This window comes from Silene latifolia, chromosome 10 (assembly GCF_048544455.1).
Source record: "Silene latifolia isolate original U9 population chromosome 10, ASM4854445v1, whole genome shotgun sequence".
Classification (NCBI taxonomy): Eukaryota; Viridiplantae; Streptophyta; class Magnoliopsida; order Caryophyllales; family Caryophyllaceae; genus Silene; species Silene latifolia.
This window is the reverse complement of record NC_133535.1, coordinates 33,384,481-33,397,416: the sequence shown is the minus strand read 5'-3', so window position 1 is coordinate 33,397,416 and position 12,936 is coordinate 33,384,481.

Sequence of the window (12,936 nt, the reverse complement as noted above, 5' to 3'; positions counted from 1 at the left end):
AGAAAAAAAATTAAAGTAAAAAAAAAGCACAATAACAGCATAATAACACGAGGTAAAAAAAATAAGAGTAAAAAAAATTTCAAGTAAAAAAAATATGATACAAAAAGAAAAATAAAAAAAAGGTAACATAATGAGAAAATTAGAGAAAAACATAATAGGAAAAAAATCAAAGTTGTAAAAAAAAAAGCATAATAACACGAGGTAAAAAAAAAAGAGAGAAAAAAAATTAAAGAAAAAAAATAGTAGCACTAGAAAAAAGAGAAAATAAGTAAATGACAGTGATTTTATATGATAGGTAAGTTTAGATCTTGACCATTATTCATCTCTAATATAATTTAGTGGTTGAGATTTCAAAGCGCAAACTCACAACTCACCATAAGATATCAAACTCACAAGATCCTCTCTCTCTCTCTCTCTCTCTCTCTCTCTCTCTCTCTCTCTCTCTCTCTCTCTCTCTCTATATATATATATATATATATATATATATATATATATATATATATATAGGCGGGATCTCGTGAGTTTGGTTCTTACGGTGAGTTGTGAGTTTGGAAAATCTCAACCACTGATTTAAGGGAATCCAACCCCTGAGATTGAAACTAAAAAGAAAATAAAAAAAGCCTGACATCGATATACTCTTTCTCCCCCATAATTCTATCTACATTCTCCTCCACCTCCAAAACCACAAAACCCCAGATTTGGATAAAAATGATTAAAAATAAAGCTGGCCTCCTTCTTCTCCACCGACATTGCATCTGCAGCCGTGGCCACAGCGCCGTCGCCCATTCCTTGGAGATTGAAGCTCATCCCATGCATCATGACTTCCAAATTCGTCCCCAATAAAGCCGTCAAATCCGCCACCTCCATTAAGGTTAGGTTAGAGATTTCGTCGCGCGATTGTTGTGACTTTGTCGGAAAGTGGTGGTGATTGGTGAGTTGCTGAAGTGTTGTAGCTTCGATTGGGATTTGATTCGAGAAAGAACCCTAGAAATTGGGGGTTAGGGTTATGGTGAGTGATGTTGAGATTGTGGGAAATCAGGCGTAGTAATCTACTCATTTTCGGATGTGATCAGTATTGGTAACTCAAATTATGGTAATTCGTGGCTGAATGTGGGATCGTGGGTGGCGTCAAAGTGCAGGTCACCGAGACAAGGGTGACAACGGTGGTGCTGAACTCAAAATCGAAATCAAATCGTGGCGGCTGGTATGTGGTGCTCGCTTGTGAATTGGATGATATGTATTTGGTTGCTAGGTGTGAATTGCAAAGTGTTCTTGATATCAATGATAAGAGACAGTTCTTAACTGTTAATGCATTGAATGAATTCGATTCGAAGTATTCTGGTGTTGATTGGAGGCAAAAACTCGAAACATAACGAGGAGCAGTTTTGGCTACTGAATTAAAGAACAATGCTAATAAGTTAGCTAAGTGGACTGCACAAGCTTTGTTAGGTAATGCTGATATGATGAAATTAGGGTATGTGTCTAGGGTTCATCCTAGGGATCATTTTCATCATGTGATATTAGGTGTTGTTGGGTATAAACCGAAAGATTTCACTTCGCAAATTAATTTGAATATGAATAATATGTGAGGGATTGTTAAGGGTGTTGTGGATTTGTGTATGAAGTTGAATGAGGGTAAGTATGTGCTTGTTAAGGACCCGTCTAAGCCGCAAGTTAGGATTTATGAGGTTCATGTTGATGCTTTTGAGAATGATTATGTTAAGGAGCCGTTGCCTGAGGAAGAACAGGCTCAGCCTCCTTCTGAAGATGCTGACTTGGTGTCTTTTGTCATTTATTGGGCAGCAATAACATTACAATAACACCAGAATAACAGCACAATAACACCCTGTTAAAAAAAGAGTGAAAAAATCAAAGTGACACCGGAATAACATCACAATAACGGTAGAATAACAGCACAATAACACGTGGTAAAAAAAAAATCAAAGTCGTAAAAAAAATCAAAGTGACACCGGAATAACATCACTATAACAGCAGAATAACAGTAGAATAACAGCACAATAACACGTGGTAAAAAAAAAGAAAAAAAAATCAAAGTCGTAAAAAACTCAAAGTGGCACCGGAATAACATCACAATAACACCAAAATAACAGCACAATAACATGCGGTAAAAAAAGAGAAAAAAAATCAAAGTACTAAAAAAAATCAAAGTAGTAAAAAAATCAAAGTGACACCGAAATAACATCACAATAATAGCAGAATAACAGTAGAATAACAGCACAATAACACGTGGTAAAAAAAAAAAAAAAGAAAAAAAAATCAAAGTCGTAAAAAAAATCAAAGTAACAACAAAATAACATCACAATAACAGCGGAATAACAATAACAGCACAATAACATGTGGTTAAAAAAAGAGGAAAAAAATCAAAGTAAAAAATAAGCACAATAACAGCATAATAACACGAGGTAAAAAAAATAAATAAATAAATAAAACAAGAGTAAAAAAAAATTCAAGGAAAAAAAATCTGGTACAAAAAGAAAAAGAAAAAAAAGGTAACATAATGAGAAAATTAGAGAAAAACATAAGAGAAAAAAATTCAAAGTTATAAAAAAAACATAATAACACGAGGTAAAAAAAAGAAGATAAAAAAAATTAAAGTAAAAAAAAAGAGTAGCACTAGAAAAAAAGAGAAAATAAGTAAATGACAGTGATTTTATATGACAGGTAAGATTAGATCTTGGCCATTCATCTCTAATATAATCTAGTGATTGAGATTTCCAAGCACAAACTCACAAATCACCATAAGAAACAAAACTCACAAGAACCTATATATATATATATATATATATATATATATATATATATATATATATATATATATATATATATATATATATATATATATATATATATATATATATATATATATATATTGAGGATCCTATGAGAACCATACTCCCATGAGAACCGTGAGAACCTCATATTCAGAACTCTTGTATGCAAGGTTCAAAGTCTTTATGCCAAAGTTTCAGAACCTTTGTACCAAAGGTTCATAGGTTTTAATTACGATCATAATGGCACCTGTTGCAAGTTAGGATAATCTAATACAAATTGGGAGCTTTAATTTGGCCTTCTACTTGTTCGAATAGCAGATTTTTGACGGAAACCTAATTAGTCTACCTAACACAAACTATTATTGTCATTGTGTTGGCCCATGTTGGAGGCCTCATAATCATGATCTAAAGATGCGAATTTTACATCCATTGGCTTATTATATACTTCAAAAAGTTGTTAATTAAAACTAAAGCTATTAGTTAACTACCTCAAAAAGTTTGCAGATGTGTTTGAGTGGACAAGTCCACAAGTCCATAAATTCCTTAAAAATTAAACCAAATTGCAGCAGCATGTTTCGACCACATTAAGATATTGCAACCATAGAAAAAATCATTATACACTTATTAACACGCTTAGTTTGATCTCTAACAAGACTGGTCCGTCATTTTCCCGCAGCTCTATCTTTTATTTCCAACTTTTTATATTGGTTAAGTTAACTACCAAATTCGAGCAATGTTTACGACATATTTTACTCCTGAAATGATTTTTTCACTAAAAAACTATCAAATTGCAATTTGTTTCAACCAACATAAAGATTTATACATATATAGATTATGATTTACTTGTGCTTTGAATTTGTTGACGAATGATGTGCGGAGTATGTTAGTTATCTTTCATCTCATGCATTAACCCTATACCTTTTGTACAAGGGTTCTGAACCTTTGGTATAAATGTTCTGAACTTGAGATATGAAGGTTCTGAACCTGAGGTTCTCACGGTTCTCATGGGAAGAGAGTTCTCATAGGATCTCAACCTTGGAGTCTATTGATCGAATACGAAAGAGTGGGGGGTGAATTGAGTATTAAAAACGATGACCGCTTTTTCGAAATATATGATATAAATTAATTACTTGATTTTATTGATTAAAATCAACTAATTAAATTATTAACAATAAGTGCAAAATCGAAATAACAATAAAAAAGAGAGAGAGAGAAAGAGAGACACACAGGATTTTGAAGTGGTTCAGTTTCACAAGTCGAAACCTACGTCCACTATTCTCGATTAATAATTTTTAGTACCTTTCTCCGGATTACAAAAATTACCAATCCACTCGTATAATCAACTATATGATTATAACTCAGATTGAGTATTGCTAAATACTCTATGTTGCTCTTACGTTAATAAGAAAAATACAACGACAAATACTAATCTCACGTTATGCGAGTGAGTATACTATCCTTGTGTATTTAATATCCTATAACGATTTTCCTTCGAGTGATTGACAAATTTGATGCGTGATTTTTGTATAAGCAAATATGAAAATAAGAATTAAAGCTCAAATGATTTTTGCTTAAAAATATTTTTCTCTCTTTGAAATTTGTAGATGTGTGTGTCAACAATTAATGTTGAATGAATGAGAGTATTTATAGTAGAGAGGATTAGGGTTTGGAATGTTCTGGAATTAGGGCATAGGAATGTTCTGGAAATATAAAACTTGAAGAACAAGTAAAAAGAGAAAGGAAGGAGGAGTTTTGGCCTCCTAGGGTTTCGGCCTCCCTAGGGTTCGGCCGGCCCAAGGCCTCCTTCGATCCTTTCTTGCTTCTAAAGCCCGCAACAAATCGAGATAGAATTTAGTTAAAGCCCTAGGTTGCATGACGATATAAATATCGTGTTACAAACCAATAGTTTATTTAACTTAAATTCTAATTAATTAATTCCAAATAAAATAAATACTCTCTTATTTTTATAAACCATTAAAAATATATTTTCCAAAAATTAACGCATCATTTTTGTCTAGCAATGAAGTTATGTCTATTAGGTCATAACTTCATTAACCTTTAAATCAAACAAAGTAAAACCATTACCGGATGACGACCTATACTAACTAATCTTCAGTAGATCTTCAGTAAACGAATCGTCTCTTCACAAGTCTCTCATCTTGAGTCTCGTGGTTGATTTTCAATCTTGATCTTGCTTGAAAGCATCGATCAAATGTATTTGAAGTTGTACCTCCTTGGTCCAAACTTCAAGCTTGCGTCTTGTAATTGTTCCTTTCTAAATTAAAACTTAAGCACACAATTACACGCATATGTTTATATATTAAGTCCACATACAAATCATTACTGTCATTATCAAAACAATTAATTAGGACTAAAGGTCCAACAAATTCCCCCTTTCTGATGATGACAAGTCTCCTATGATTTGTGTCTAAGTCTAGTTCCCCCTCAACATAATACTTCCCAAATTATAGAACAGTTGAGCGTAGAAACTAATAATCTCTTCAAAGTTATAACTATAAAACGCCATGAGAGAATTAACTTTGAGACGGTCGCAAATCATAAAAACAATTCCCCCTCTTAGCATCATTGAAAAGATAAGAACAAACATAAAACGACCAGAATAATATATTATGAAACAAGAAATAATCATGAAAATCATATTATATTAAACGCAATCTAGTTCTTAATTAGCATAATAATATTATAAACTGAAATCACACAAGGAATAATGCGGAATTGAAAAAGCTAATATCCATAAGAATGGATTTTTATTGTGAGCATAGGAATTAAAAGGATAAGGGTAGGTTAAATGAATTAGGGCAAATCGGTCAAGGGTAGCGTGGGCTTGGCGGGTTGGACCGTGGTCGGGTGCGGTATTCCAAGTCCTCGAGTCGCGCATGACAATGGTCGAGAAGTGCAGCTTGAGCGGTTAATCGAGTATCAAAGTTACCAATCCTCAAGGTCATTGCTTTAACTGCTTCATATATAGTTTGCATCTCAGACCTCATCTCCTTCCCAGATTGCAAAAGATCATCACCAAACTTAACCAAACTAGCCATACCTTCCTTTATTTGAACAGACTCAGAGTGAGTTCGTACGGCGGCCTTACAAACACTGTCGAGTCGTGTTTCAAACCGTGACAACACGGTCTTGAGGTGAGCCGGGCTAACTTCACTTGGTCCACTAGTATCAATTCTCCTTTCCTTTTTAATTAGGTCAAACAATTCTTCCAATTTCTTGTCTTGTTCATTAATCCGTCCAAGAATAGAAGTAAAGTTTGAATCCATCTTTGAATCCAACATATCAAAACTCACATTGCTTTTTCCTTCTTTTTCTCCTTTTTCTCCTTTTGTCTCAAAACCTAATTCGTTGCCATTAATAACGAGCTTCATATAAGATAGATAAAGATCGCTCATCTCGTCATTAGTGATAACTCCATAACTCTGCTTCCCAATTACTCCTTTCTTCTCTAAAAGTCGAGATATCCAATTCCCATAAGGCAAACTTAAAGTAGAAGCGAAATCATCCATCTTAGCCGTTACACTAGCTTGTATAATTTTATAGAACACAAGCAAGGGTAGACTAACCTTTTCTCCTTCAAGCCAAGCCTTCATAATAATCATCTCATGTGCCCCGAATTTATCTCTACCTTCTTTTCTAGGGACAATAGTACTCCAAAGAAAGTTCAAAAAGAACCTTAATTTTGGCGGCAACTTTGCAGTCAAGATAGTCTCAGACGAAGTTGCATCTTGTTTGAAATACCGTTTCACTATCAACCTTTTTTCAGGTAAAAGACCTCCCCATTCTACGCTTGGATTGACCTCAGTTCCTCCTTCAGGGACTCGAGCCAAGTCGCAGAAATCACCAGGTGAGACTTTTATGGAAGTCTCATTGACCACAGCAAATAAATTTCCTTCCTTAAGATGAACAGAAGCATAAAATTGATATACCTCAATAGGAAAGACAGGACCACTTACAGCAACAATATTTTCCCATCCTTGATCCTTGAGAAAATTTCTGAAAAACCCAAGTGCTTTGTATTTCTTTAACCAATCAATCGAATATACTCGTCCTGCGTGAATGCGATATTGAGCAACTTGATTGACATCTCTTCTTTCTCCTTGAGTTAGTCTAAGATTATTTAGTCCATTGTTGGTGTAATCATCCATATGCTGTGCGTAAAGAATACGTGAAGAACCATCTTGAAGTTTATAGTTCTCAGTCTTAGAACTTACCTCAATTTCCGAAACCGTCTTTCCCTTACCCTTAAACAATTTTCGTCGCTTGATGAGGTTGGAGGGTTGGTCGGCATTGGACCGTGGGGAACGGGGTGGTTCGGCCGGTGAGGTGGAGCGGGTGCGAGGTGGTGATTGGCTTACCTTCTTTCGAATAACAACATGTTTCTTTGATTGAAAACGGGTTGTAGGTTGATTAGTCATTATGAGAATTAAAGAAAGTAGTAAAAGGTAATTAGGGTTTAGAGAATTATAATTGATGAGAATTATGGTGAGATTAAAGGGGTATATATAGCATAAGGAATTTGAGTTTAGGTAAGAATAGGTTTCCTTAAAAGATAGAAAATAATATTAATTTCCTTATTTCTTTAACGCCTTTCTTTTTTTTTTTTTTCGGCATCTTCCTTTTTTTTTTTTTTTTTTTTGTTTCGTGCCCCTTTTTTTTCTCGGCACTTTCCTTTTTTTTTTTTTTGTTTCGTGCGTTTTTCCTTTTTTTTTTCGCACTTCCTTTTTTTTTTGTTTTTGGCATTATCTCCTATTTGATATAAGATTAGGAAAGAATCTTTTTGATGGAGTTTAGGCAGGATTTGTGTAGGAATATAATAAGATAGAAATATCTTTATTATATTAGGCAGTTTATTGTAGATTTTGTCGATTCTTGTAAGGAAATGTGATTATGCAGAATATAAAATACTACCATACACATAAGCAAGATATAACACGTAAAATAAATATTATTTAACATAATTAAACTTGCAACAAAAATATACGGACACAATCGTACAATCTTATCTTCCTACTTGAGTCATTCAGTTCCCAGACATAATTATGACGGATTTAATTATCACTAATTAAACCAATCTCAAGTCTCAATAACTCAAAGCGTTTTCTAGCTAATGCCTTAGTCAAGATATCAGCCCATTGCCTTTCAGTACTACAAAATTCAAGTGAAATATTGCCTTTCTCTACATGATCCCGTAGAAAATGGTGTCGAATATCTATATGTTTGGTCCTCGAGTGCTGAGCAGGGTTCTTAGAAATTACTATAGCACTCGTATTGTCACACATAATAGGCATACGACCTACATTTATACCATAATCACATAGTTGTTGCTTTAACCAAAGTAATTGAGAACATACCGATCCTGAGACACATACTCGGCTTCAAAGATGAGACATTGCAACCGAATTTTGCTTCTTTGATCCCCATGTGATAATACAAGGTCCAACAAACGTTGCATACCCAGAAGTGCTTTTCCAATCTAAAGAACATCCAAAGATAATCTGCATCTGAATATCCTACTAGATCGAAATTACACTCAAGTGGATACCATAAATATAAATTAGATGTACCAATTAAATATCTCAAGATACGTTTAACTGCAATCATATGTGATTCTTTAGGGCACGATTGAAATCGAGCACAAACACATACGCTAAACATTATATCAGACGACTTGCGAGTTAAATATAAAAGTGAACCAATCATACCTCGATATGTAGTCTCATCGACACACTTACCATGTTCATCTATAGTCATCTTCTTTTCAGGTACCATAGGTGTATCGTATGATTTTGCATTTTCCATACCGAACTTTCGGATTAGTTCCTTGATATATTTCTGTTGGTGTATCTTTATACCATCCTTTGTTTGTTGAATTTGTAAGCCTAAAAAGTACTTCAGTTCTCCCATCATGCTCATTTCAAACTCAGAAGTCATTAGATCAGAAAAATACTTGCACAATTTTTCATTTGTAGAACCGAATATAATATCGTCTACATAAATTTGCACAACAAGTAAATTTGAACCCTCGGATTTTAGGAACAAGGTTTTATCGACAGATCCTCTTGTAAAATTATTTTGTAACAAAAACTTGGATAATCTGTCATACCATGCCCTTGGAGCTTATTTCAAACCATATAAAGCTTTGTCTAGTTTATAAACGTGGTTTTGAAACTTGCTATCTAAGAATCCGGGAGGTTGTTCTACGTAGACTTCTTCCTCCAAATAACCATTAAGAAATGCTGTCTTAACGTCCATTTGGAACAGTTTCATTCCTTTATGAGCAGCAAAGGCAATAATGAGACGTATAGCCTCAAGTCTTGCTACGGGTGCAAAGGTCTCATCATAATCGATCCCTTCTTGTTGATTGTAGCCTTGGACAACTAGTCGTGCCTTGTTTCTTGTAATAAGTCCTGTATCGTCCAATTTGTTTCTAAACACCCATCTAGTACCAATAACAGTTCGATCACTAGGTCGTGGCACTAAGTGCCATACCTTATTGCGTTCGAATTGTTGAAGCTCTTCTTGCATAGCGGTTATCCAATCGGGTTCAAGCAAGAGCTTCTTTAATATTGGTAGGTTCAATGGTTGATAGAAACGAAAAGAACGAAAGAGAAATTATTCAAGGACCTTCTAGTTTTAATGCCTTGCTCTAGATCCCCTAGGATTTTGTCCAAAGGGTGGGAGCTTTGATGTTTCCACTTTTTGAGAACTCTAGGCTCATTATCATTTGATGGACTAGCATCATGTGCAGACGAAGAATCATGATTTGTTCCCCCTGAGTTGGACTCGGGATTTTCTTCAGAAGCATCACTAACTTCATTAGAAATATCATGATTTGGATCGGAAGTTACAACATCATTAGGTATAACTTCAAGATCTCTTTCTTTATCCAAGGAAGGGTCGATAGTATCATTAACTATGGACTCATCACTTCTCTTAGGATTGTTTGCAGAATTTTCTAGTTCATCATTGATACCTTGAATATCTTCTTCTTCATTTAAAGGCTCATTTCTTGCTAGAAAGAAATCGGGCTCATCTGGATCCTCTTCTTCTGTTCACTTTATCAAACACATTATCTTCGTCAAAGCGAACATGAACACTTTCTTCTATGCGCAAGGTTCTTTTATTGAACACTTTGTAAGCTTTACTATGATCCGAATATCCCGGAAAAACAGACTTCATCACTTGGGGTCGAATTTTCTTAAATTTTCTTTTCCATTGTTATGGACAAAACATTTGCTCCCGAAGCAACGGAGATGTGATATATTGGGTTTTCTCCCTCTTAAAAGTTCATAGGGAGTCTTTTTCAAAACAGGTCGGATCATAGCTCTATTATGCACATAGCATGCGGTACTAACAGCTTCTGCCCAAAAGCTTCTAGGAAGGCCACTACACAAAAGCATAGTACGACCCATATCCTCTAGGGTTCGATTCATACGTCCACGACACCATTTTGTTGTGGGGTACGTGGTGCGGAGAAGTTATGCCCCACACCATTTTCCCTACAATATTCTATAAATAATTGATTATCAAATTCCGTGCCGTGATCCGTCCGAATCGAAATAAGCTTATTATCATATCTATTTTGGGCAAGCTTCATTAATACCACAAATTCATTGAAAGTTTCATCTTTAGAAGAAAGAAAGATTGGCCAGAGGTACCTTGAGTAATCATCGACTAGAACAAATACATACTTTGATCCACCACGGCTTCTAACTCTCATAGGTCCACATAAATCCATGTGTACCATCTCAAGTGGTCGTTTAGTGCTAACTATTCTCTTAGGTTTAAAAGAGGATCTAACATGTTTGCAACGGGCACATGAGTCACACATTGTCTCTTGTTCGAAATTAATTGAGGGCAAGCCTTCAACTAAATCCATAGACTTAAGTTTCTTTAAAATAGTTGGACTAACGTGTGCAAACCTCTTGTGCCACAAGCAAGACTCATCAGAAGTTACTTTCATACACGTAAAGGAATTTATATTGACAGCATTTAAGTCAATCATATACACATTCCTCATACGGTGACCCTCAAGTAAAACATTACTAGTACCTTCAATTATGATACGACAAACATCGGCATGAAAAACAACTCTATTTCCTTTGTCACATAATTGAGAGATGCTAAGTAAATTGTGTTTAAGACCACTTACCAGATATACTTTATCGATTGAGTGAGAGGTTGAAATTCCAATTTTTCCTACTCCAATAATCATGCCCTTCTTGTTATCTCCAAAGGTAACTTTGCCACCAAAGAAGGGCTCTAGTGAAAGAAAAAGACTTATGTCTCCTGTCATGTGTCTCGAGCATCCACTGTCGAGATACCATAAATTATTTTCTTTCACTTCTTCCTGCAAATGAATCAAATACAACTTTTAGGTACCCAAGCTAAGTTGGGTCCTTTATGGTTAGTAATTCTATATATTTGATCCTTTCTAACCCATACTTGTCTTATTATTCTTTTGGCTTTGACATTGGGTTGTCTAACAATCAGAACATAAGGTACTTTAGGTTTTGCTCTAACAAAAGTAGTTCTAGGTCTAGTACCTTCATGAGACGCTCTAGGTTTAGGGTTTTGAACTTTGGGCTTGAATGTATGCTTTCGATTCTCATTCATTTTGGTTGATTTTGAAGGAATAGATGAGTAATCAAAAGCCATATCATAAGTCCATCTAAACTCATTATTGCGTTCTTCATTGTCGTTGGGTTCATCTATAGTAGAGACATCATCTTCTACTATGAAATCACAAGTCTTAGCATTTTCGACATTCTTTTTCTTATCCCAAGCAAGTTTGACACAATTGACTTGAATATGTCCAGTAGAGCCACAGTAATTGCAAATCAAGTATTCTGGAAGATTAACGTATTTTCTTTTTCTGAAATCATTTTCAGAAGGATTTGATTTGCATTTATCATGGTCTCTACGACTATAGCATTCATGACCAAGTCCCATCTTCATGTTGTTATCGGATTGTTCAGTAAGGAAGTTTAAAACCTTTGTGCTTCCTTCCCATTTATCATGAACCTTTCGAGCATGTAAAAGTAATTCTTTCAAGGACTCAATTTCTTTTTCGCATTTTGAATGATCTTCATTTGAATCCTTGGAAGAGCTACCTTTCTCAAAGTTATCACAAAATTTATCAAACCGTTCATTTAAGACACGTTTCTCAATTTCATGTTGTTCCTTAAGTTTGGACATGCTATTACTAGCTTCTTCTAATTGCTTAGAGAGAAATACAATTTCTCTCTTGTGTTCGGAAACCATACTATCTTTGCCATTAAGCTCATCTTTTAAGATCTCATTGACTTTCTTCAACTCAGAAGTTATAGCATCACTAGCTGTAACTTTAGCTTGAAGATGCTTAATGTTGAGTTTAAGCTCTGAAGTTATGGCATCACTAGCCGTAACTTTAGCTTGAAGATTCTTAATGTTAAGTTTGAGCTCTGAAGTTATAGCATCACTAGCCTTAACTTTTGATTCAAGAGCGTTCTTCTCAGCATTTGTCATGTCTGAAGTTGTAGCTGGAGTAGCCATAACTTTAGATTTGAGCTTTTTGGCGTTGGCTTTCAGAAGTTGGTTTTCCTCAGCAATATCTAAAATCTGTTCCTTAAGGTCTTTTAACTCTAGACTTTGTTCATGACAGTGATCAAGGGAATGTTCACAACACTTAAGTAAATTATCCTTAGAAAGTTTCCTAACACGCTTTTTTAGGTCAAGATAATTTACCTCTTCATCCTATGAATCTGAATCTGAATTTCCAACAAGACAACTCTCAGCATTTGAAGCATTGCTTTCATCGTCGCTTTCGGAGAATAGGTCAAGACTGACGTTACTTAGACAAACGTTGGCAGTTTCTTCTTCATCTTCGGATTCGCCATCTTCAAAGTCCAAGTCTCCCCAACAATATGCCATCATAACTTGCCTGAATTCCTTCTTTGTTTTGTCACGTAGATTTTTGTCTTTAATTTTCTTCCATGTAGGACAATCTTTGATCATATGATCATTTTCACCACATTTGAAGCATCCACGATTAGAGAAAGACCCTTTTGACTCAAAATTTTTCTTGGGGGTTTGTTTTGATTTGTTATTTGTTTTATTTTGATTTTGAAAGAAAGCCTTT